At 39.6% G+C, this 23,695-nt stretch overlaps 1 protein-coding gene across 5 annotated transcripts in view; it reads right to left on the bottom strand.

Moving 5' to 3' along the window:
* POLA1 (DNA polymerase alpha 1, catalytic subunit) overlaps positions 1-23,695 on the bottom strand; it is a 359,222-nt gene that overhangs the window by 205,317 nt on the left and 130,210 nt on the right. The gene's annotated exons all lie outside the window — the stretch shown is intronic.

The following is a 23,695-nucleotide window of genomic DNA, read 5'->3' as shown; positions in this document are numbered from 1 at the left end:
GTTGGTAGGAATGTCTGTAATACTACTGTCCCCACAGCTGCAACTGCAGAAGAGGCCTGCAGTAAGGTGTAATGCTTCTTAAAGGTATGGATAGAGCTTGAGGTAGTTGCCTCACAAATGTCCAGTATAACTACTTCAGCAAATTAATTGTGGTCATGTGCATAAAGCTAGAGTCGCCTTCTGTCAGAGGACGGAAGGCACTGATTGCTGACAGGTGGACCCACACCAAGCTAGAAGTCCAGACATCTTGTGGAACAGGAGAAAGTCTAAAACAGGAATGCCTGCTGACTCTGGAAATAACTGTTCCTGCTGTGTCCAGGCAGAGAAACTCCTCCAATCAGCTAGAAAGGATTTTCTCATGGAAACTTTCCTGCTGCGAATTAGGACAGCCTCTGAGCATGCAATTTCTATGTCTGACACCCATCCAAATACCAGGCTGTGAGGTGAAGAGGGTTGGGCTGGTATGTCTGATTCCGGCATTTTCATGAGTTAAATACAGAAAGGGTTGGATACAGATGGGAGGACGGGTTGACATTTGTAGAAAGTCAGGAAAACAAAGCTGTCTGGGCCAACTGGGTGAGATATGGAACTCCCAGTTGGAGCCAGTGGTGCCAATCTTCCAGTCTCGGAGATGGAATCAGAGCTGGTAGTGTCGGATCCTTCTTCCTTCGTGCCTTCCCTTCTTGGTGGGAAGATTTATGTGGATCTAATTCTTTAGGACCCATGAACAAGGACTCACCCAACTTGGACCAAGATGGGGAGGATCCTTTTCCTTGGAGGCAGGCCTGGATGAGAATCTGTCCTTATGCTTATGACCACGTCCCCTAGTCTTGTGACAAAATTTCTTAGGCTTAACACTTTTGATCTCGGTTTCAAAGCTTGTGCTCAGAGGGGCGCTGCTCAGTCTGAAGTAATTTTACAGGTGGTTCTCCCTGGCCTGGATCCCACTGGGGTCTCATTGCATTCTCCAGGAGATGTTTCTGCAGATAGGGCTCTCTTCTCTGGTGGGCTCAGGGAGATCAGAAGGAACAAACGCTGCAGTGATGTGAGCCTCTCAGAGGCAGTAAATACAGCACTTGTGTTTATCGCTGACAGAGAAGGAATGTGGGCAGGAGATACAGTCCTTAAACCCCAGGAATCTGGGCACACCTTCTCCATGGGAAGAGGCTCCCCAAAACAGGGAGAAGCGAAACACACTAGACTAACTAAAAAATACTTTAAAAAAAGCTAAGGTTACTAAGAACATTGACAATATATAGTTACAGATTTTGAAAGCATAGGAAGATCATTTCGGACACAGAGGATTTCAACTCAGACCATGCGGCAGTAAGAAGGAACTAGAGAAGTGTTGGCCCATGCCACCCTTCATGACCTCAGTTTAGAGCACAAAGAGAGCAATTGCACAGGCACAAATCAAACCAATGGATACTATTTGCTACATATCTCTGATCTCAGGCACATGGAGCAACATGCACACCCGCGTGTGGAATACCGGCACTAACAGCAGAATCTCTCTTCATATTAGCCCACCTAAACAACATTAATATAGTCTTAAAAATAATAACTGGAGCTAAAGATATTCTCATTTTTAAATAATGCTTACAGAATGGTACAAGTCAGAAGGAATCTATAGTAGTTCATTCTAGTCCATTAATAGTGCCTCAAGCTAGGAACTATTTTGTTATACCTTAGCCATTGGTAAGATTGGTGTTTACTCTAGCTATGAATATTCTCAAAAGATGGTCCCTTAACTGGACTGTTCTGATGTATAACTTAAATATTTTTCTAACGTTTAACATAAGTTTTCCTTGCAGCAACTAAAGACCATTACTACCTTTGTCTCCATTAGCTAGTGATAACTAATCCCTCTGTATAAATAAACATTATTAGTAGGGTCTTGAAATTTGGTAGGGGGGTGGCCTTTGTGTCAGGGAGGTGTCTTTTGCAGTTTCTATGAAAATCTATCCAAGTTTGGCCATTTTATAAACCTGGGGGGGAGATGGGGATCCACAGTTCACACATGCTCGGTATACACTTAGATTTTAAGCAGCTAAATTCTTCAAAGATTCTACAGTACGTATACTCCAACCTAAGTCTAAGGAGAGGTTACTCATTGTCTGCAGTAACTGAAGTTCTTCCAGATGCGTCCTCCTATGGGCGCTCCACTTCAGAGACACATCGGGGGTTCATGCACCCCTGAAGGGGAGCACCCATATGAACGTTACTTGTAGGGAAGTCCTGCTTCTTCTCCAATTGCAGCATTGAGCTGCTGAGGTCTACGCCAGGTCCGGGCACCTAAACTGTGAGCAGGGAGACTGTCCCTCTCCTGGGCTTTCTGTGTACGTCTACACAGCCTGCAGCAGTGAGTCTGAGTGCCTGAGTCAACAGACTCGGGCTTGTGCTATGGTGGTAAAAATAGATATTTAGACATTCAGGCTCAGGCTCTGAAGCCTAGGAAGGAAAAGGTGGATTTCAGAGCTCAAGCCCGAACATCTACAAAGATATTTTTTACCACCATAGCACAAGTCCAAGTCTGTTGACCCACACTCTAAGACTCACTGCTGCAGTCTGTGTAGACATACCCCATGACCATCCCCACTCTCCACTGGGCTCAGTAACCCTGGATGAGAAAGCTGCCTGAACCAAATGCAGAGGAGATAAAAAGAAATTCCATCATGTGCCACTTTTTCTTCGTTTGTTTAAAAAAACCAAAAAACAAAACACACCTAGGCTATTATAGCACAAACAAAAACAACCTTAATTCTGAAGTTTTCCTAACTTTTAAGCGCTTAAGCTTTGCAAACAATGTCTTCTTAACACTTTATATATGAGTTATGTCTTTTTCAGACTTTTCTTCAGACAATATGAGTGCTTGACTACTTTTCGTCTTACACTGTAAACCTTTTATCACATTTTTAAAAAGGTCTTCCCTCTGAACTCTCCAAACTGTATCCTTTTACAATGTAACCCTCTCAAAAATATGATGCATCCCAAATTAAGATCCAACTAGTGCTGAGTGGGGCAAAACAATTTGTGCTTATTTTAATATAATCTGAATATAACATTTGCAATTTTTGGAGGGAGATAAGGTGAAAGGCAGCAGAATGACTGTTGGAGAATTGACTCCTTAAAAATTTCCTATTATTAAACTCTGAAATCTAAGGAACTACTGCCCATACAAGCCTCCCTTATTTCATATTTGTGTATTTTATTATTCCTTCATGAACTATTTTACAAGTGTCTTTTCTGAATCTCAATTGATTTTAATTTATTTCTCCAATTTATCAAGAAAGCTATATTTTAGCTCTCCCCAAGTATTTGCAATTTCTCTCAGCCTTGTAACGCTGGCAGAGTTGATTGCCACACTCTCCACTCTATCCTCCAAGTTATTAATGAAAATATTCTGAAGCACGGGACCCAGGAAGGACTTCTAGGTATGTCATTGATGCATTCTCCCAATTTGGCAGCAACTGAACTATAATTATTCAGCATGATTTTTTTAATGTACCAGTTATATTTTAATCTTATATAGAAGTACCATCTAATTTTATTGAGAGAAACACATGATAGTTAACATAGGGGGAAAATACACACACACACACACCTTAAATGGAAGTGCTGAGGGTACCAGTAAAAAAAAAAAAAAAGTGATACTAAAAAGTCAAATGACAGGTTTCAGAGTAGCAGCCGTGTTAGTCTGTATCCGCAAAAAGGAAAGGAGGACTTGTGGCACCTTAGAGACTAAAATTTATTTGAGCATCACTTCATCGGATGTCACATAAGAGAAGACATTTGATAGACATGAAATTCTACAGCAAAGATAAAGTAGCAAAATATTTTTTGCAAGTTTGAAAATGTGCAATTAAGGTTCCACACGCAACCTTAACTCTGACCCTATATCAGCACCCAGTCTTTATCTAACAGCCACCACTTCTCAGCCAACACTGTTTCTACATTTCTAATGACAACAAACTTTCAAATACCATAACAATAAAGAGCAACAAACCTTTTCCCAGCTAACACATTTGAATAACCAACCTGAACACAAGTCCATCTCCACTTCACATTCCAACATGTTGGTTAAAAATCACCGACAGTCTCTCTTTGGATTTATCTAGAGCAGATTTTTTCATCATACAATTTCTCACCACAGGGGTGGGAACAATGAGACATCTAGCATAGAAAGACAATCATTGTCCACCAGAAATGTAACGGTCAGCCAGACCTTCTTAAGAGAAAGGTTAGACAGGGGACACACCACAGACCTTACAGCAAGGAGGGATAGAGGCTAAGGTAGCTTTAAAAGCCCTTGTGATCCTGGGCTGCTCTAAAACCCAGAGCAGCCCCCAGCATAATTTAGACAATTTTGAGGGTTGAAGATAGAATGATGTTCCCAGGCTTACCAGACGTGGCACTGCTGCCCAGAATTTCCATACAGCCATCTGCTGCTGCCCTGCTTTCAACAGCCCCTCTCCCTGCCCCCCCCCCCCCCCCCGAGATGCTCCCTACGACAGAGTTTGCAAGAAGAGCCTCAGAAGGTAGCCCTGTGGCTGTCTTCCGCCTGGTCTACATTAGAAAATTAAGGCCGCTTAACTACATGTGAAAAATCCACACCCCTGAGCAGAGTAGTTAAACCGACCTAATCCCCAGTGTAGACAGTGCCAGGTCGATGGAAAAATTCTTCCATCAACCTAGCTACCGCCTCTTGGGTAAGTAGATTACCTAGACTGACAGGCAAATGCCTCCCGTTGGCGTAGGGCATAGGGCTGCAGTGTTTTAAGCATAAACCTACCCTGCCTCAGTTCCCGCACTGGGCAAATTCCACACTGCCTTACTACCAGATGTGTTGAGCATTCACAGCTCCCACTGATTATAGCAACAGCTGTGAGTGCTCAGGGCTATTTCTGAAACATGGGCTCCATTTTCTCAAGTTGGGTACTTCGAAAAAGAGGAGCCCACAATCTGTAGCATTCTTCTAAAATTTCGGTTTAAGCGATTTGCCCAGCAACACGCTAGAAGTCTGGGGCAGAGCATTAAACACAAGACTATCCTTTTTCTTCCTTCAGTCCCCAGCCTCTATACACTTTGCCAATTCTACAGTGAAGGTGGCACGTGTTCTACAGGCAACTTTCACTACACTATCCTGATATATTCAACGGTGCACAGAATAAACAGTGCTCGACAGAGAGGGATCCTGTGGAAATAAAACAGCATGTCATAATGAAATTAAATTCATGTGATCATAAGGCAGAAGAATCATGGCAGCAATTTTAATTCTGGCGTTTCCTATCTTTTGATTGACTCATTCTCCAACTTTAATAACACTCTCTTAATGTATGTAAATTTCCTATAATTTTTGTTTTCCGATATCCATAGCTATAAAGACCGGAAGAAACCACTGTGATTCTCTACTCTGACGTTCTGCATAACAGGCCATGGAATTTTCATGAATTAATTCTTGTTGCCCCTAGAGCATATCTTGTAGAAAAACATCTGCTCTTGATTTAAAAATCTCCATTGATAGAGTATGCACCTCAACCCTTGCTAAATTATTCCAATAGTTAATCCACACTATGAAATAAAAATGTTAAATAGCACACAACCAAAAAACATTCCTGTGGGTCCCCACTAGAAATACACCTCTCCACTCACCATGAAACCCCATTTGGTTACATTGAGATCTATTAGCCAGTTCTAATCCATTTAACATGTGCCACTGTTGATTTTGTATCATTCTAGTTTGTTAATCAAAATGTCAAGAAATTCCAAGTCAAATGATTTACAGAAGTCTAGGTACACACATCAACACCATTATATGTATCAACTAAACTTGTAATTAAAAAAAAGTTAAACTTAATTCACCATAATCCTATGTTGATTGGCATTAATTATTTTACCCCCCTTTAATTCTCTATTGAAGGATTGCCAAATTAACCCTTCCATTGTTTTGCCTGGGATCAAAAGTTAGTCAGACAGGCCTATAATTACCTGTATTATTCAGTTTACTTTTTAAAAAAATATTAGCACAACATTAGCTGTTTTCCAGTCCTCTGGAACTTCACCAGTGTTCCAAGACTTATTGAAAAATCAATCAGTGTCCAGAGAACTTCTGATCCAGCCCTTTAAAAAAAAAATGCTTGGATGCAAATTATCCAGATCTGCTGATTTAAAAATGTCTAACTGTAGTAGCTGCTGTTTAACATCCTGAGTTACTGCTGGAAAGGAAAGTATTGCATCATCATCATCAGATACAAATACATCATCTGGCTTTTTTTTCCTGAATATAGAACAGAAATACTTATCGAACACTTCTGCTTTTTCTGCATTATTGACATTTCTATCATTTCCAGTTACCATGTACCAATACCATTGTTAGGATTCCCTTTGTTCCTAATATACATAAGAAATATCTCCTTTAAAAAGAAGAGAGGGAGCAAATACAAATTCTATTATATGTAAGTATAATGCCATTTCCTCTACTTCCCCAGTGCATCACCAGTAGGGTTCATACCTGCAGCACTGCACCACAGGCTTCTCATTCTCTAAACAGACAAGCAGACACACAGTGGAAGTATTATTATTCCCTCTCTCCTTCCCCCACAACAGACGGGGAACTAAGGCACACCGAGACAAGGACTGGCCCAAAGTCACACAGGAAGTCTGTGGCACAGCTGGAAATTGAACCCAAATTTCCTAATTCCCACTTAGTGCACCTTAGCACAAGACTCTCTTTCCTTGTACAAAGTACAGGACAGTTCTGACCTTTGTTACCTCAAATGGCATTGCAACAGTGGTAAAAAATTCAACATAATAAAATATCTAGTGTAGACGCAGCATTATACACTAAGTATTCCAGAAACAACACTGTCACATACACAAGTCAAACACAGTCAGACAGTCCAAAACATATCATGGGTATATTATCCTCAAATACTTCCTTTATTCACTTGTGTGTGACTCAGCTCATACTGCACCACAACTTATCTACCTACTCACCTCACATTGGTTTAAGTTTGTAAATCATAACGAATACATATATTGCCACAAGGGCTAAGACTTTTCATATACAAAACACCACTACTCTAATTTTCCCGTTTCATTCTTTTTCTTGAATAAAAAACAAATTGATACAGATATCCAAAGTAAGCCAAAGAAGATATCCTTTGAAGAGAAGAGCTAATATTAATATGATCTGAAGAATAAATAGACATCCTTGTATAAACACACACACACAAAAATGAGATCTTAAGTCTAGGTAGTTTTCTATTCCCTGGTATAATGTAACCCAATAACATTAGAAAAATAGCATACGTTCTGATAGGATGATCCCCCATTAAATAAAAGAAAAAACTTGACCATGCAAAGAATATTTCTCAGTTGTCCCTGAGGACAGTAGTGGATATAGGTAATTATAAGAGGGTCACAGACAAGTTAGGTTCATCAGGTGACAGGCATATATGTTAATATTACCCATTATGACAGAAGATCACTTACAAGTGCCAACAGCTAGAAAACAGAAGGCTTACTAAATCCATTAATAAGGCAGTCTGCAGTTATCTGATTTCACAGAAACACCTGCATATTTATCTTCTCATTACCACTTGGATGATGGAATTTTTTTCAAGCACATTTCAAAAAAATCTGCCAACTTCAAGTGTAAAAAAATAAACTTTGTGGTTAATTTTTCCCTTAACAAAGTACAGCTGTTGAGAATAATTGTTCAAGATCTTACCCTGTAATGTCAACTGCAGCAGAACAAAGAGTATTTAATTAGCAAATCTATCCAGTAATTCAACACCTATTATAGAAAATGCCTTCGTGATTTTATTCAGGATAATTTGCTAAGAGGGTTATTACTGACATTCAGATGAAATTTAAAATTCCTACGCAAGTCGAGTCATAATAGCAGTAATGATCCCCCCAATCAGGAGATTCTGTGTCACACAAGGCTCTTTTGCAATGCAGCAGCCTATTTCCTGACTTCTTAATTCCTGGGCTCTGCTCAGTGAGAGCCCTTCATACCAATATTTCAGTCAGCAATACATCTTTAATGGGACTCTATTAAAATACCTAGAACAAAAATGACTTTTGTTAAAAAGAATGACAGCACTGCTATCATATCAATCATTAAGAGTTTTTCAAAACTGCATACTAAAGGGAGGGAGGGGTGTAGTGAGGTTGGGAAGATGGAGAAAAGAGAAGGGATAGAATAGAAAATGTACTACTTGTTAGTTTCCTTTCTGTGATTAACATTGCACTACTCATAGCAACTGGATTGACCCCTACTTCAGTGGATCCAGAGCAGAACACATTGCCTCACAAAGCGTCTGCTCAGCCATGCCCTTTTCTTTTCCTGCTCATGAACAGGGATCCTAATTTTCTCTGATTAAAAAAACAACTCAGGTTTTTCCACAATTAAAATGAAATGCTGAACTTTAGTTTCCCTATTCACATTATACAGAGGTATCAGTTGAACAAGGGTGACCATATGTCCTGTTTTGGCCAGGATAGTCTCTTTTTAAAGCCCTGTACCGAATGTCCTGACTTTTTTTGGCAAAACTGGGCATTTGATGATCAGTTGGCAAAAGCAAATGGGATAAATGCCCAGTTTTGCCAAAAAAAAGTGGGGTGCACCCCAAAGGGGGGGGTGTGCAGAAAAAGGTTTGCGGCAGGAGCAGTGACAACGCCAGGCCCCAGGCAGCTCGGCTCAGGCTGTCAGCCCCAGGTGATATCCCATTTTCACTTGAGGAAATATGGTAACCCTAACTTTCAGCAAAATTTAGTTAATATATAGTTGTTATTTTTTCACAAAACGTAAAAACGAAAGATTCTCTGTAAAAACGCAAATTCTGCCTTTTTCCATAGCAAACGGATTTCTAGGATCGCTGCTTATGAAATACTTCTATCCCCATGTGAGCCTCATAGCACAGTGAATATCTGAAATTCTACTTAAACTTAACTTCTCTTTTACTTGTAAACTAAACCTGGCAGCATGTACTTAGAATATGCACATGCTCTGTTGATCCCTTAAATATTTACATTTTATGGGTAGGACAGAAGAGAAATAATCTTGTTAACAAATCTTCTATTTTGGCTCTTCTATAGCTCTCTATTTCTCAGAGAAATGAGTGGTGATGTGACTTTACAGAGGACAGGATGTAAAAGCAAAACGTACAAAGAATAGTTTTATCTCTTCTACTGCTTCTAGTATTATAATAGCGGAAGTTTATCTAAGGACCGCAATGCTCCCACTAAAGGATGTGTCTGAGGAGAAATCAGTTTAAAATCCTCCAAGTTTGATCCTATAGCGGTGGAATGTGAGGATCAAAATGCTAACTTGAAGATATCAAGATTCTCTCTGCCTATATCAGAGCCATAGACTTGGAGGAATAGAAAGTGAAACCTACTAGAACTAGGTTGTCCTGCAGATATTTAGTGTATACCAGAGCTTGTTCACCTTGTGTATTTGTTTTGCAAGTGGTAAAATTAGTTCTGATAACAGCTTCAGTAATCCTTACTAACAGGTTCCTCTCTCTCTAACAGAGAGGCAGACAGACAAATTGGAAGAATAATCTCCCAAAATACCGGTTCACTCACTAATCCACACAAGAACCAGGGGAGCTACTTCCCTAGAATTTAACATGCTAACAGTTCTAGAGATAACCAATGATATGAAACAATGATTCACAAGCCCACCCTGGAACTACGTATACAGAAGTCTACTCTGAAGGTAAGGAAAACGTTATCTTTTCTGCAATAGCACAGTAGAACCTCAGAGTACCAACACCTCAGGAATGGAGGTTGTTTGCAACTCTGAACAAAAAACTTTAGTTGTTCTTTCAAGAGTTTACCACTGAACACTGAATTAATACAGCTTTTAAACTTTACTATGCAGAAGAAAAATGCAACTTTCCCTTTATTTTATTAGTAGTTTACGTTTAATGCAGTATTGTACTGTATTTCCCTTTTTTGGGGTGGTCTCTGCTGCTGCTGCTGCCTGATTGCGTACTTCTGGTTCCATATGAGGTGTGAGGTTGACTAGTAGTCAGAAATCTGAGGTTCTCCTGCAGTTAACTCTAGTATTGTATACTGCTGGAACCTAAATAGCAGTGACACGATCAGGGAGAGTGTGAACAAGGGAGTGTGTGTGGGAGATAAGGGAGTGTGAACAAGGGAGTACATGGGACTGGTCAGAGAGGAACTGCAAGGAGAAAAGAGACAGGTGTGTCTGATGTAATCTGCCCTGAGAAGGCAATAACAGGGTGCTGTAAAGAAAAGAAGAACCTGGTAAGCGTGAAAGGAACGAGGTCTGGGAATGCTTCTCAGTGACGGACACAGAAGGAAAACTCCGTGTACATCACAGGAGCCACCCAGTTCCAATAAAAGCAAGAAAGCACACTCACAAGCTCTTCTTCTTCTTGACCTGCTCTCCGGCCCAGACCCATGACCGCAGGCGGACATACCAGATCTACTATGCTTCGGCTTCTTTGCTTCCTATGCTGTCTCCGGTAACTCTCCGCCTGTGTGAGTGTGTGGGTGCACAAGGGTATGAATGCGTTGAATGTGTGTGCATGAATAAGCTCCGTCCCTTTTCTTTTTGATCCAATAGCGGCATTTAATAAAACCAATATAAGTGTAACCCTGGGTTGGTTTCTAGTGAAACTGAGGTAACAGAGGGAAAAAACATACCCCTTGAAAGTATTTAGTATGTGGGATGATAATTACTGTCCTTACAACACATCAGCCAAAAGCTGCATCAGCTCACTAAGGACAGCCAAATGACAGACAATGCTAGACGAGAATTTGGAATTATTTCCAAATTACCAGATTAAAAAAATCCATTTCTTCTACTATCACTTGACCCAGAGAAAACTTTTCATCGAATAGAGTGGAACTTTCTGTTTTAAGTTTTGTCTCATATGGACATTGACCCCCAAGTTTCTGAAACAGATAACTGCTCTTTATACCAGCCCCACAGCAGCTGTGCAAATTAATGGGATTACATCTTCCCTATTTGAAGTACACAGAGGGACTAGGCAGGGATGTCCATCATCTCCTTTGTTTTTTATACTGGCCCTGGAGCCATCTGCACAGAGCATACAGAACAGAGGATGCTTCTTTCACAGAAATAAAACTTCCAGGAACACATCAGAAAAGCTTTATAGGTAGATGATGTAATACTTTTTTTAATCTATACCAATTATTACCCTAATATTAGTATCTAAAGAAATCCATGACTTTGGAAAAGCATCTGAATTTAAAGTAACTGATGCCAAACATGATTCTGAGAAGTCACTCCTCCAGAAAATATTTGGGTACAGAAGGGCAACAAATTCTATAAGATAATTGCAAATTCAAATCTTAAACAGCCAAGAGGCCATTCTATGGGCTTTAGACAGAATTACAGATAAAATCAGTACTTTTTCCCATTGCAAATAATCCAGATCTTAATTCAAACCATGAACCAGAGAGCTTTAAAGATTGTTTTCCATGGCCCTCCCAAATGGTTGGCCAGCTGTTCAGCAAAGAAACTTCTCTAACTTTTTGGATACCACAACTGACTTGCTCACTCTCTCATGGTATAAGTACTTTCAATTAAGGCATTATGTTTTCTATATGAAACAGCTTTTCTAGAAGACTAATTTTAATAGAAGCAATAGGGTCTGGCCAATTAAAAAAATAACTAATTTATGATCAATCTTTGCAGACAACTTTCCTTACAAAACAAAAAAAGTCCATATATGACATACTGGGAAAAGAATCTGGATAGACAATTTACCCAGAAGAATGGGGTTTGATCTGGAAAAACACAGCCACCTCAGCCCGTGCACGATAAATGAAAAGGTCTCTAAGATGCTGTTTCAGTGGTACCTGTCTTATTAATTTAGATGGAATAAATTAGCCAAGTGTTAACAGAACCCAGTCACAACATTAAGCAGTTTTAAACAAAGACTGAAGTTTGGTATAGAGATCTTAGCCTGCTTAGTACTATGTCAAACACACCCTCAAAAATCCTTATAATCTTTTATTAAAGATACAGAAAAGAAGGAAAAACAGTTGATGCATTTGAAGTGCAAAGTATTAAATAAGGTGTCCACTTTAACATTTCTCCTCACTTTTTCCTTTAGAGCAGTGTTTCCCAAACTTGGGACGCCACTTGTGCAGGGAAAGCCCCTGGCGGGCCGGGCCGGTTTGTTTACCTGCCGCTTCCGCAGGTTCAGCCGATCGCGGCTCCCACTGGCCGTGGTTCACCGCTGTAGGCCAATAGGGGCTGCGGGAAGCGGCACAGGCCGAGGGACAAACCTGCGGACGCGGCAGGTAAACAAACCGGCCCGGCCCGCCAGGGGCTTTCCCTGAACAAGCAGTGTCCCAAGTTTGGGAAATACTGCTTTAGATGGAGATAATTTTAGAAGGAAAAAACCCTTTGTTTGACTGTCCCTTAGATAGTATCAAAGACAGTAATAACTGTCCTTTTTAGAAAAAGAGAAGATTAGGTGAGATGAGCCGAAGCACCTGGTGCTGCTGCTGCTGTTAGAGTCCTTTCATACCAAGCAGTGTTTGGGATTCAACTGGAGATGACAGGGTAGTGATGGTATCTGGCTCCCTCTCTCTGGGGCCTGGTCTGGTCAGGACATTTCTTCAGATCAGGATGAAGGAGGCCTGGAGTACCAGGAAGAGGTGGAGTGGCTGCCATGATGTGAAGCTGGCTTCAGTAGTCTTTGTCTGTTATTTCAGTTTTATTTTTGTGCTTTTGTATTTTTCCCCCACAAAATCTCTTAAGAACCCCAATCTGATATACCAATTTGGTCTCATTAACTGATGGGTCTACATCTCCTGTTTTAACAAGCATAATTCCCACACAGTCCTGATTCATACAAATTTAGCCTTTTTTGCTTAAACTAATTTAGTTGTTCTGTCTCCCTTACAAATAACCTATAACAACAAAAAGGTATGAAACATCTTATGAATTTTCACTTAATTTTACAGTTGAGCTCACAATTCGGGTAATTTTGTAGGTCCAACTGTCACAACATACCTCACACCAGTTATATCCAGTCATTTGAGAGTACTGGGATGCACTTTGTAACTAAATATCACAAATTAATGGGTATTTATTACTAAATGATCCATTGGTAATCCTTCCGGGCTTCGTAGCAAAAATGGTCACACAAAAGAAAACCATAAAATAATTTCTCATCTGCTGGTAGCTCCTATGCTGCTGTTAACCTGCCGCTAGAAAAAGAAAAATAGTCCAACTCTAGAGCAATGGCTCAAAACAAAAAATATGGAAGGTGGTTCTTATAAAAGAAATTAACAAACCAATTATACCCCCAGCAAACTGGAAAGAGGACAAATAGATACTCAGATATTTGGTTACCCCATTTAGGACTGGTCTACATCACAAAATTAGCAAGACTGTTTATGTCGACCTAGCTGTGTATGTGTCTACATTTAAATTTGTCTCACCATTAGAGAAACACAGTAACACCACCCCCTAAGCAGTGTTGAGACATGGTCAATGTACTGAGGTTGATGCAGCACCAGTGTAGATACTGTGTCACTTATGTCGAGCCTAACCATCCAAAAGCAGCTGTCCTATAAGGCTCTATGCTGACCACTCTGGTCAGTGAATGCCACTGACTATGGGTCAGAGACACAGGAAGAACCTCCTCCTCTTTAAACCCGTGCAAATTTTTGAAATGCTTTATGCTGATTGTCCAACTTAGTGAGCACATCTAGCAACTCTCCATTGTTGCATGCAAGTGCCTATCTAACCATGCTAGCTATATCCTCCAGACATGCTCCAGCTTGAGTACACAGGAGATATTCGATCTTGTGGGCCTTTTGAGAGAAGAGGCTGTGCAAGCACAACTATGGACCAGCTGTATAAATGTGGGCATCTACAAGCAGATTGCATGGGGGACCCAGGAGAAGGGGTACAACTGCAGAGATGACATGAAAACAAAGGAACTGCATCAGACATATCACAAGGCCAGCATTCAATCTGGTGCCAGCCACAGACTTACCACTTTTACAAAGAGCTGCATGCTGTAATTGGCAGAGACCCCATCAGCAACCCACAGACCACCGTGGATACCTCTGAGAAGCCTGAGTTACAGATTCCAGGGGTGAACAGCGAGGAAGATGTGGAGGAGGATTGAGGACATGCGACCAGGGGCAGAGGGGATCAATCTATGCCATAAGCCAGTCCCAGCAGTCAAGCATGGGTGAGACCAATGCAGGGGAAGGAACTTTACCAGTGGTAATCTGATGCTCAGGAAAATAAATCTCTGCTTGTAGTTTTCTCAGTAGTCCTGTGTTCTTAAAGATGCAAATATCATGTTCCTTCCCTGACCAGCCAACTCTGATGTTGGTGACGAGTCCTCGGTGATCCACTAATGCTTGCATCACTATAGAAAAGTAGCCCTTTCTGTTGATGTACTCTGTTGCCAAAATAGGAATGTGCTAGCTGTCTATTGCTCAACCACAGTTCGCGAACCCCTTTGTTGCAAATCCATTCATTATGTCCTGCACATTGTCAAGAGTCACAGTCCAGCGTGGCAGGAGATGGTTAATGGCCCTGCACACTTGTATGACAATGGCCTCTACAGTGGATTTTCAAACTCCACAATGATTTCCCACTGTCCAGTAGCAATCTAGCACTGCACATTTCCACAATGTGATTGCCACTCACTTCTCACTGTCAATGCTCTGGAGTCAAGCTCAGCACAAAGATCCAGGAATGTAACCTTGCATTTCTGAAAGTTCTGCAGCCACTGCTCATGATCCCACACCTGCATTATGATGCGATCCCAACAGTGGGTACTCATTTCTCGGCCCAAGAAGCAGCAGTGCACTATCTGCAACTGCTAAGCTGGTGATTCAACAATGTTGAATTGGTTCTCTCTATGTCCCACAGCACACTCTGTCCTCCCAGAAATCTTCATGTTCCCCACTCATTCAGTTCTTCTTACGGTTCTGCCAATACCAGAAGCTTGTATGTCCTGTGTTTGCAATGCTTATGACAAGAGTGCAGAGCTGTGCAGATTCCATGCATCTGCTAGAGATGACAAGATAGTGAGAAGGGCTGCATCGGTTCATGAGATTTTTAACCAAGGAGCAAAAATCAGGGGATACAGATGACATTATCGGATGGAAACAGTCGAACATTGGGAAATTGAAACCTTGCTAGGTTTCAGAGGAACAGCCGTGTTAGTCTGTATTCGCAAAAAGAAAAGGAGTACTTGTGGCACCTTAGAGACTAACCAATTTATTTGAGCATCTGATGAAGTGAGCTGTAGCTCACGAAAGCTCATGCTCAAATAAATTGGTTAGTCTCTAAGGTGCCACAAGTACTCCTTTTCTTTTTGTAAAACCTTGCTGTCAGTCTTCCCTGCATGACTCGTTTCTATCCCCAGCACAAATATTGCCGAAACTTCCCACAAGACAGTGTGTGCTGGATGATGGCAAGTTGCTCACTGCAATACCTCCCCAGGGTGCACCACGCCATGCAACACAAGCACTCCTGAGGAGTACGTGCAGCACTGATGCAAGAAGCCAAGTATGCACGTGCACAAGCCATATACTAACTGTGGCACTTTATGCCAATGTAACTTACATTGACCAAAGTTGGTAGTGTAGACATGGTCTTATTCCATACTCAGACGAAGTACATTCATCTGCAAAAATAGCCCACCATTTTTAAAAATATTAATATGAGACAGACAGCTGGTGGGTTACATTGGTAATCAGATCTCACTCAACTGAATAAAATCACTAGAAATGACATAGCATGGGTAGTGTAAAGATGTTCACCCTAATATGGCAACACCCTGTTAAAACAGAGAGATCCAATGATTATATTACTGTATGTTTCTCTAAACAAAAGCATACTGTTGTAATAATTATTGTATTGTCCCTGATATTACATGGCTAGGACTTGTAAAGCTGTTATATCTTTTAGTAAGTTCTAGTTTAAAAAAAAAAAGCTGCAACCATCATGACATTAAGATCTAGCATACGAATGGAAACAAAGTGGATGAACTTCCATTTTGAAAGTCACTTATAAAAACAGTCACATATACTGGGGGCAGACTGATCCTTGATCTGAGGGACCTTCAAAGTGACAGATCAAGGGATTCCCCCACCCCCAGACATACCCTCATTAGATAGCTGAAGAAATCTATGGAAAAAAGTGAAAGTTTGCAAACTACTTTGCCTTTTTGGGCTGATCCAACACACAAAAAGAGGCAGTTACCTCGAAGTTTTTGTCCTTCCCAGGTAAAAATTCAAGGTCTCAGGGTATAAAGAGTGCAGGATCCTTTCCTTACATTTTGGGATGGGGCAGAGGGGAAGGAAAGATATCTCTTAATGTATGTAAAAGATGTAAGTTTGCTACAATGAAGCGGGACAACATTTTCAAGGTGTTTTGCAGGGCAAAAGGTAATGAGTTTAAGTTTGACAGGAAACAGTACAATTTCTCTCACCCTCCAGGGGAGCAAATCACGTCCAATATTTCCACCCTAACTGAAAGGAAGCATAAAGGAATATGAGCTATTTATTTGGTAAGGGAAGAGCTACTCTTGCTTTTAAGCTGAAGGGGAATGGCCTTCAGGGTTAGGATATATGGGGGAAGAGACTCAAGGAAGAAGCTGAGACAGCTTTAGCTTCCCTTTTGGACCTGATGAAATAGCCCAACAGTTCCAGGTTCAAGACAAAGGAAAAAGAAACAGGGACACTGTCAGATAACTGAAGGGGCAAAGAGTAGCAATGAGTGTGCCTGAGAAATATCCATGATAACAGTGAAGCAGCCAACACAGAACTTCACTAGCTTTATGTGGGTCCCATCAGCATTTACTAGGGAGCCTGTCTATTTGTGAAAAGATGCTGGAGAGATCTCATGGAGATAACTTCAATATAGAAATTGAGCAGGGATATCACCATTACTAGATTCTGCTCACTAAGTCTTGGACTGGAAGACTAATCCCCACAAACTTCAGGCACACAGAACCTCCTGTATATGGTAACCAACTACCATATAGCAGTTGGTAAAGTATAAAAATGCTCCCCTGAGCATCAATGTCTGCACTACCCCAACACAGAGCAGAAACTGACTCCTTTCTGCCTCAGCAGTTATGAGCGAACCCTCAAACAACTATTCAAAGTACTGGAATTGCTTCCACATTCTGTAGCTTAAGCGGAAGGTTCCAAAGAGACAGACTAAGGCAGACAATATATAATGAATGCTAGTTGTATTTAAAGTTTATCAATTATATATTCTGATTTTATTTATTTTAATTAACACTAATTCTTCTTTTAAATCCCTACCCAACTGAAAGACTCCCAAGACAGAGTAAAAGTGACTTTTTTTGAAAATTAAGAAAAAACAGAACTCCACATATTTTAGGGTCTGATGGAGAGCTTTAACATAATCCAATTTACAGTCTCTTAAAAATTAACGATTGTTGAAAGATCAAAGATGCTGTACTGATAAAAAAAGTAAACGAGTAAAAGTCAAATCTCTGTTTCCAGCTCACCATTTGAGAACTAACTCCAGACTTCCTCCTAGGATAGCCCACAAGAAACTTCACAATGAAAAACTGGGTGGACTCTACTCCTTCCATTCTGGTTATGTACCAACTGAAACTGAACACATGAACAGATCTGCACACTGTAAACAGTGTCCTTCAGACTCAATTCAGAAACGTTTTGTATGAAGTTTCCCTCTAGCACAGCAAGGCTGAACTGGAACTGGATCTCTAATAGCCAATGTAACGTTAAGGGGCACTTCAGTATCCAGTTGCGTGTTATACTTTTATAAAACACATTTATGTATGGTACAGATACCACCTTGATTTTGAAAATCCAATTTACTTCTTGCTATTTATGCTGCTCGTTTACTTTTTGCACTTCTATCAGCCTAGCCAATTACACTTCTGTTCTACTCAATTTCTGATTCTTATACATACATTGTAGTGTATTGGAATCACTGCATGGGAATGTTTGTTGTTTTTTAAAAATCTAGAGAAATTAAAACAATGCTGGAAACATTCTATTAATCTCAAATTCTGTGGATGCTTGTTTTTACAAACCTAAGTTTGCAGCCAAATTTCACTTGACAGTATCCCACTAATACAAACACTCTGTGAGACAATCTCATCAGCATACTGAAATAAGACATTTTATAAACTGGAAAATTAGGGGTTGCAAATGGAATGTGTGGGAGTTTCAGATGAAGTTCTTAAAACAAGTTTAGCTAGCATGACTGTCCAGGGTAAATCTGCACTTAGTTTTGTAAAATTTACACACACACACACGCCACCCACCCACTCACACCCTACCTGAAATAAGGTCATTCAAAGCTTAACTTTTCCATGCCATTTGGTTCTATCCCAGGCTGGTCTTCTAGAAGATGCTTTTAAAACGCAAGATTTTTCCTTAACTGACTGCATCCCTCAACATGTGGATGCTTAAAGGGAAAAACATAGTAGATTGTACAAATTCCTTATATAAGAAAAGAACACTTTTGAAAAATACATATTGTGCCAATCCCTTTGTTACCAGTATAGCATTATACATGTATGAAGTGAATTAAAAACAACTGTGTTTTACATAAAAATTATATTTCAGAAAGATGTCAACTCTGCAGCAAGTAAGAATGCAGTGAATATGAGGCTAGTTGGCTGAAGCCCTACAACAGTAACATGGTCACATTTATTAAAAAGACAGTTGAGAAGACAACTGAAGACAATGACTGAGATTTTCAGAGGCAGAGCAGGGCTCTTAACCTTACATTTTTAATTAAAATTAATGGAAGATATGTGGTTAAATCATCTGTACTGCTCTGAAAACATCAACCTCTAAGTAAAATTAGAAATGCATTAAAGCACGCAATTTTAATTACATCCGATGAAGTGAGCTGTAGCTTACGAAAGCTTATGCTCAGATAAATTTGTTAGTCTCTAAGGTGCCAGAAGTACTCCTTTTCTTTTTGCGAATACAGACTAACACGGCTGCTACTCTGAAACTTTAATTACAAGAGTTCAAACTCCTGTAGTCAGTCAAATTATTATTTATTTATTTATTTAAATTTAGAAAGTAAAGACAAGCCCTTGAGAAGCAGCAGCTAATGTAACTGCAGCAGGAAGGTATTTATGTACATGTCTGTGGTTAGTTCAAGAAAACCAGCAATTTAGCACTTCACATAGAGCATGTGCATTTCAGAGTTTATTCTTAATAGTTTTCAAATTTACACCAGTTTGACTGCATCATTCAAGAGATCAACTCACTGGGTTGCACTATACAATATACCATGGGATGTGGATTTATTAATTGCAGAAAACCAGGAGATAAAGATTAGCAAAACAAACATTTAACCCTTGAACTTTACCCTACAGGAAACCAATCTGAACGCTGGCTTTAAATGAAGAAATCAGATTAAAGCAGTTCAGTTTTACCACTCATTCAATTCACATAATTCAAACAAAAAGATATCACTCAACAAGAATACATTTGAAATCAACAATGAAAAAAACTTAATTACAAACATAACTAAAACATACTGCCCACATAAATCCATTATTGCAAGAGAGACATGCTGATTATTTTTTTTAAATCCTTAATTCGTCATTTAGACCTACTGTTATCTCATTTGTAAAGAATTCAAAATACATTTGCACAAAACTCACGTTCTGAAACATTAACAATGTTTATGAACCTCTCACTTATTTCCTTACAATTTGACAGGATTGAGTTTGATCTACATAGTTTAACTCAATCAATCTTTGACTCTGGAAAATTTTGTTTAAATTCTTCATCTCACAAATCCATTTGAAGAAAAGAACATTACCACCCTTAAGGTTTTGTTTAATCTAAGAACACAGCTAACAAGGTTTCCTATTTCTTGTTATAGAAGTTTGAATCATTAATAAAAAACCCTCAGCCTTCACTCATATGCCAAGGAAACCTTCTTTCTTTCAAAGCTCTCTCTCACTTTTCAGTTTAAATAGAATGCACCAATACTAATTTACATTACTGTCACACTAGTCATTCAATACCTTCATTAGAATTATATCTGAAATGAGATTTGGAGGGGCCTTGAAAGATGTTTTAGAGCCGAAACAGTGATCCGACTATCAGCACTGACAGGTAAGGGGCTTGAATCCATACACTGATATAATTACAGAGTTTGCTAGGTTTTAAATATTAATGATTATACGTGTACATTAAGATAGCTAAAGAATGGAAGAAGAGATTAAAAGAACTTATTAGGAAACAGACGTCTTTACAGTTCTCTTGAATTCCTAGACACTGCTTAAACTGAAAGGTCAGTCCATCCGCCTCTTACAGAAATTGAGAGGGTCTTTATCAAATGACAGGGAAAAGCTCACAAAGAAAAGAAAAAAAGAAAACAGAGGCTTTTTCAGTGATTTTAAAAGACATTAAATCACCTGTGTAAGACTGTAGAATGTTGGGGAAAGGGGAGAAAAAAAAGACTTTTCCTGTCATACATGATATTAATTTTAAATGCTCCAATTAGCTGCAGTAACAGGGCTTTAAAGATTTTTCTATTAATACAACTGTGAAATGGTCGATAAGAATTTTGCCCTTATCTGTAAATTTCTTGTTCCAGACAGAATGTCCTGCAGTCCTTCACAGGACTAGATACTTATTTGGGTAGGAGGATAAACATTTATAAGGTATAAACCTTCATGCTTCAAGTCATGAACCAGCCACAAACTGCCAGGAGTTAGGGAAAAAATTATCCCAAAGGCAGGTTGTTACATAAATGTCCATTATGGTGTTTCTTGCACCTTTCTCAAGCAGCTGGTAGTGTCAGAGACATAAACTGGATGTATCATTGATCTGAGTTGGTACTAAATTTCTGCATTACTGTGTTTCCCTGAAAGTTACAGAGATAACTCAAAGTTGTGGCCAGCAGGAGACCTTTTCATGACTATCCATCCACACAGCAGCCTATCAAGAGAGATTTGTCACAAAACTGAAATATACTGTATTCATATAGGTTAAAGCAACTATACAATTCTCTAACTGAGGAGAAAGTTCACTGGAACTTATCTTGAGGCTTTTCAAATGACTCTTACTCAAACAAAGCTAGAACTGGACTGTGGAACATGCTATCTCTGCAGGAAGAAAAATTTACAGCTAAAGAGGAAAGCTTCCCAGTCTCACTCAAAAGGCCTGCCTGGCAGATTCCAACAGCAAGAGTACAGAAGGATGGAGAAAAGACAAAAAGGGTAACAATCTAGTGAGAACAAATGATAAACGTCCACTACCACCTTCCTATCAACAATTATAATTGCATGCTCTGAGCTGAATTCTTGGGTAACTTATGAGAGCTGCATTGAAGTCATCCTGAAGACACCGAAATAGATTAATTCTGGTGGTAAATCCCTCAGGAAAGATGCCGGGAAGAATTTTTCAAGTGTTCACATTTTCTGAAAGTCAATCGAGAAAAGTAACCTAGAAAGCCTGTTTACCTACAGACCTCTAGACTCCAATGTTTCCCCAGAAGGGCTGGTAGAAATGATGACTGACATAAGAAAGGAGTTCCCAAATCTGAAATTCCTATGCTATGAGACTTCAGCATCATGCAGCTAACATCCCTTTTGCAATTAGAGCTATGTGGATAATCAATTTGTCAGTTACATGGCTGAACCAAAAAAGAAACGAAAATTTTCCCATTCTAATCAACCTGCTCAAAAAAAATATATTTGTTTTCCTCGATGAAACGCAACAAACCAACCACCACCAAAAAAAGACAAAACACGAACATGTTTTGGGTTGAATTAAATGTTTTGAGACACTAACTTGGGACTCTCAGACCTATCCCCTACTCTGGGATCGGTCTCTCAATCTCTCCTGCTGAAGCTGTTCCACTTTGGGAAAACTGAGGGAAACAGGTTTTGACCACAAGTTTTACCTTCTCCTCTACAGAATGCCATTAGGTGACAACGGTTTTGAACACATCAACTGAAGAAAATAAAACAGTGTGTATAAGTTTGACTTCTGATGAATAAAAATCTCCCTCTCCAAGCAGAAGCTCTGAATAGTGAATTCTCTGGTTTTCTTTTGGGTATATTTAATTGGTGGTGGCAGGAGATTGGGAGAGAAAAGGACTCCTGGTGCTTCTTGTCACCAGACACTAATTTTTGGTTGGCTCTTTGGCAACTGTCATCCCGTGCCAGTGCTCCTTCTATATACAGCAAGGAACAGATGTACCCTGAGGTTTTTGGCATGCCTGGTTCTTGGAGTGCTACAAAAAACACTAGCTTAAGAGGAGGAGAAGAATTTCCGATTTCTCCACTAACATAATTAACTACTTAACTATTTCCATGGGATCCTTTTGAGACACGAAGATAGCAAGTTCTACAACTGCCTATATAGTAATGCTAAGAGACCGATAATAAACTAGAGAAAATGGAAAAGGTCATGTATGAGGAAAATATCTTGATAAAGCTGAATCCTGGCAATAGGATTCACATAACTGAAATGCTAAAAATCACTGGTAGTGATATTAATTTTTAATAAGACTTCAAAAACTGGTGAAGCTCCAAAGGAATGGAAGAAAGTCAAGGATGGGACAATTTTAGAAAGGGTAAGCAGAATGACAAAGCTAATGAGAGATCTGTTAGTCTGATGTCAATCTTGAGCAAAATAATGGAATGGCTGATACAGAACTCTAACAATGAAGAATTAAAGAACAGAAATATAATTAATACCAATCATAAAGGTCGCATGGAAAGTAAGTCTTGTCATTCAAACTTTATATTCTACTTTAAAAGTATTACAAGTCTGGTTAAAAAAAAGATAACTTTGTTGACATAATATAGTCGGATTTCTGTGAGACATTTGACCTAGGATACATGATTAAAATCTGATTTAAACAATTTGTACTATACGAAATCAATGTGGAAACGTATTAAGTACATTAAAAAACTGGCTAACTGGAACACTTCAAAAATATAATTGTTAATAGGAAATCAACAACTAATGTGGATGTTTTAGGTTGAGTCCCACATGGATCAGTTCTCTGGCCAATACTATTTAATATTTTCTGAACTGTACCCTGGAAATAAGTGACTCTGAAAAGAACTTAGGGGTCATTGTTAACAATCACTGAACATGACCTCCCAAAGCAATGCCATGGCAAATAGGCCTAACATGACTGTAGGATGTCTTACCACTTCCGTATTCCTGCTTGGTTATTACCTCTGTACATGGCACTGGTGAATAGAAATGAGAAATAACTTACCCTACAGTAACTGGAGTTCTTTGAAGTGTCTTGCCCATATGCACATATTCTACTTTGGGTGTGCACGTGCGACAGGCACCTCAGTATGCAGTCTTTTGGCCAGAGACATCTGCACAGCAGTAATGCACCCAGAGTCTCCTTGTGCTACAAGGGGATATAAATGCAAAGTGTGTCAGCAACTACTGGCTCTCTCTCCGTGGTAAAGGGGATGGAGGGCAGGAACTAGAATGTCCATATGGATAACACATCTTATAGAACTCCAGTTACTGTAGCACAAGTAACGTATTCTCTTCCAAGTGACTGTCCATATGTATATTCCACTACTAGAACCTTCAGGCAAATCAAGATTGTAGCACTGCTTTACCAAATGCAGCATCGAGTCTAGAGGCTTCTATGAGGGCATAGTTCTTATAAATGTGT

The sequence above is a fragment of the Caretta caretta genome, chromosome 1 (assembly GCF_965140235.1).
Source record: "Caretta caretta isolate rCarCar2 chromosome 1, rCarCar1.hap1, whole genome shotgun sequence".
Taxonomy (NCBI): Eukaryota; Metazoa; Chordata; order Testudines; family Cheloniidae; genus Caretta; species Caretta caretta.
The sequence above is the reverse complement of the archived record's forward strand: the minus strand, read 5'-3'. Positions and strand labels throughout refer to the sequence as shown.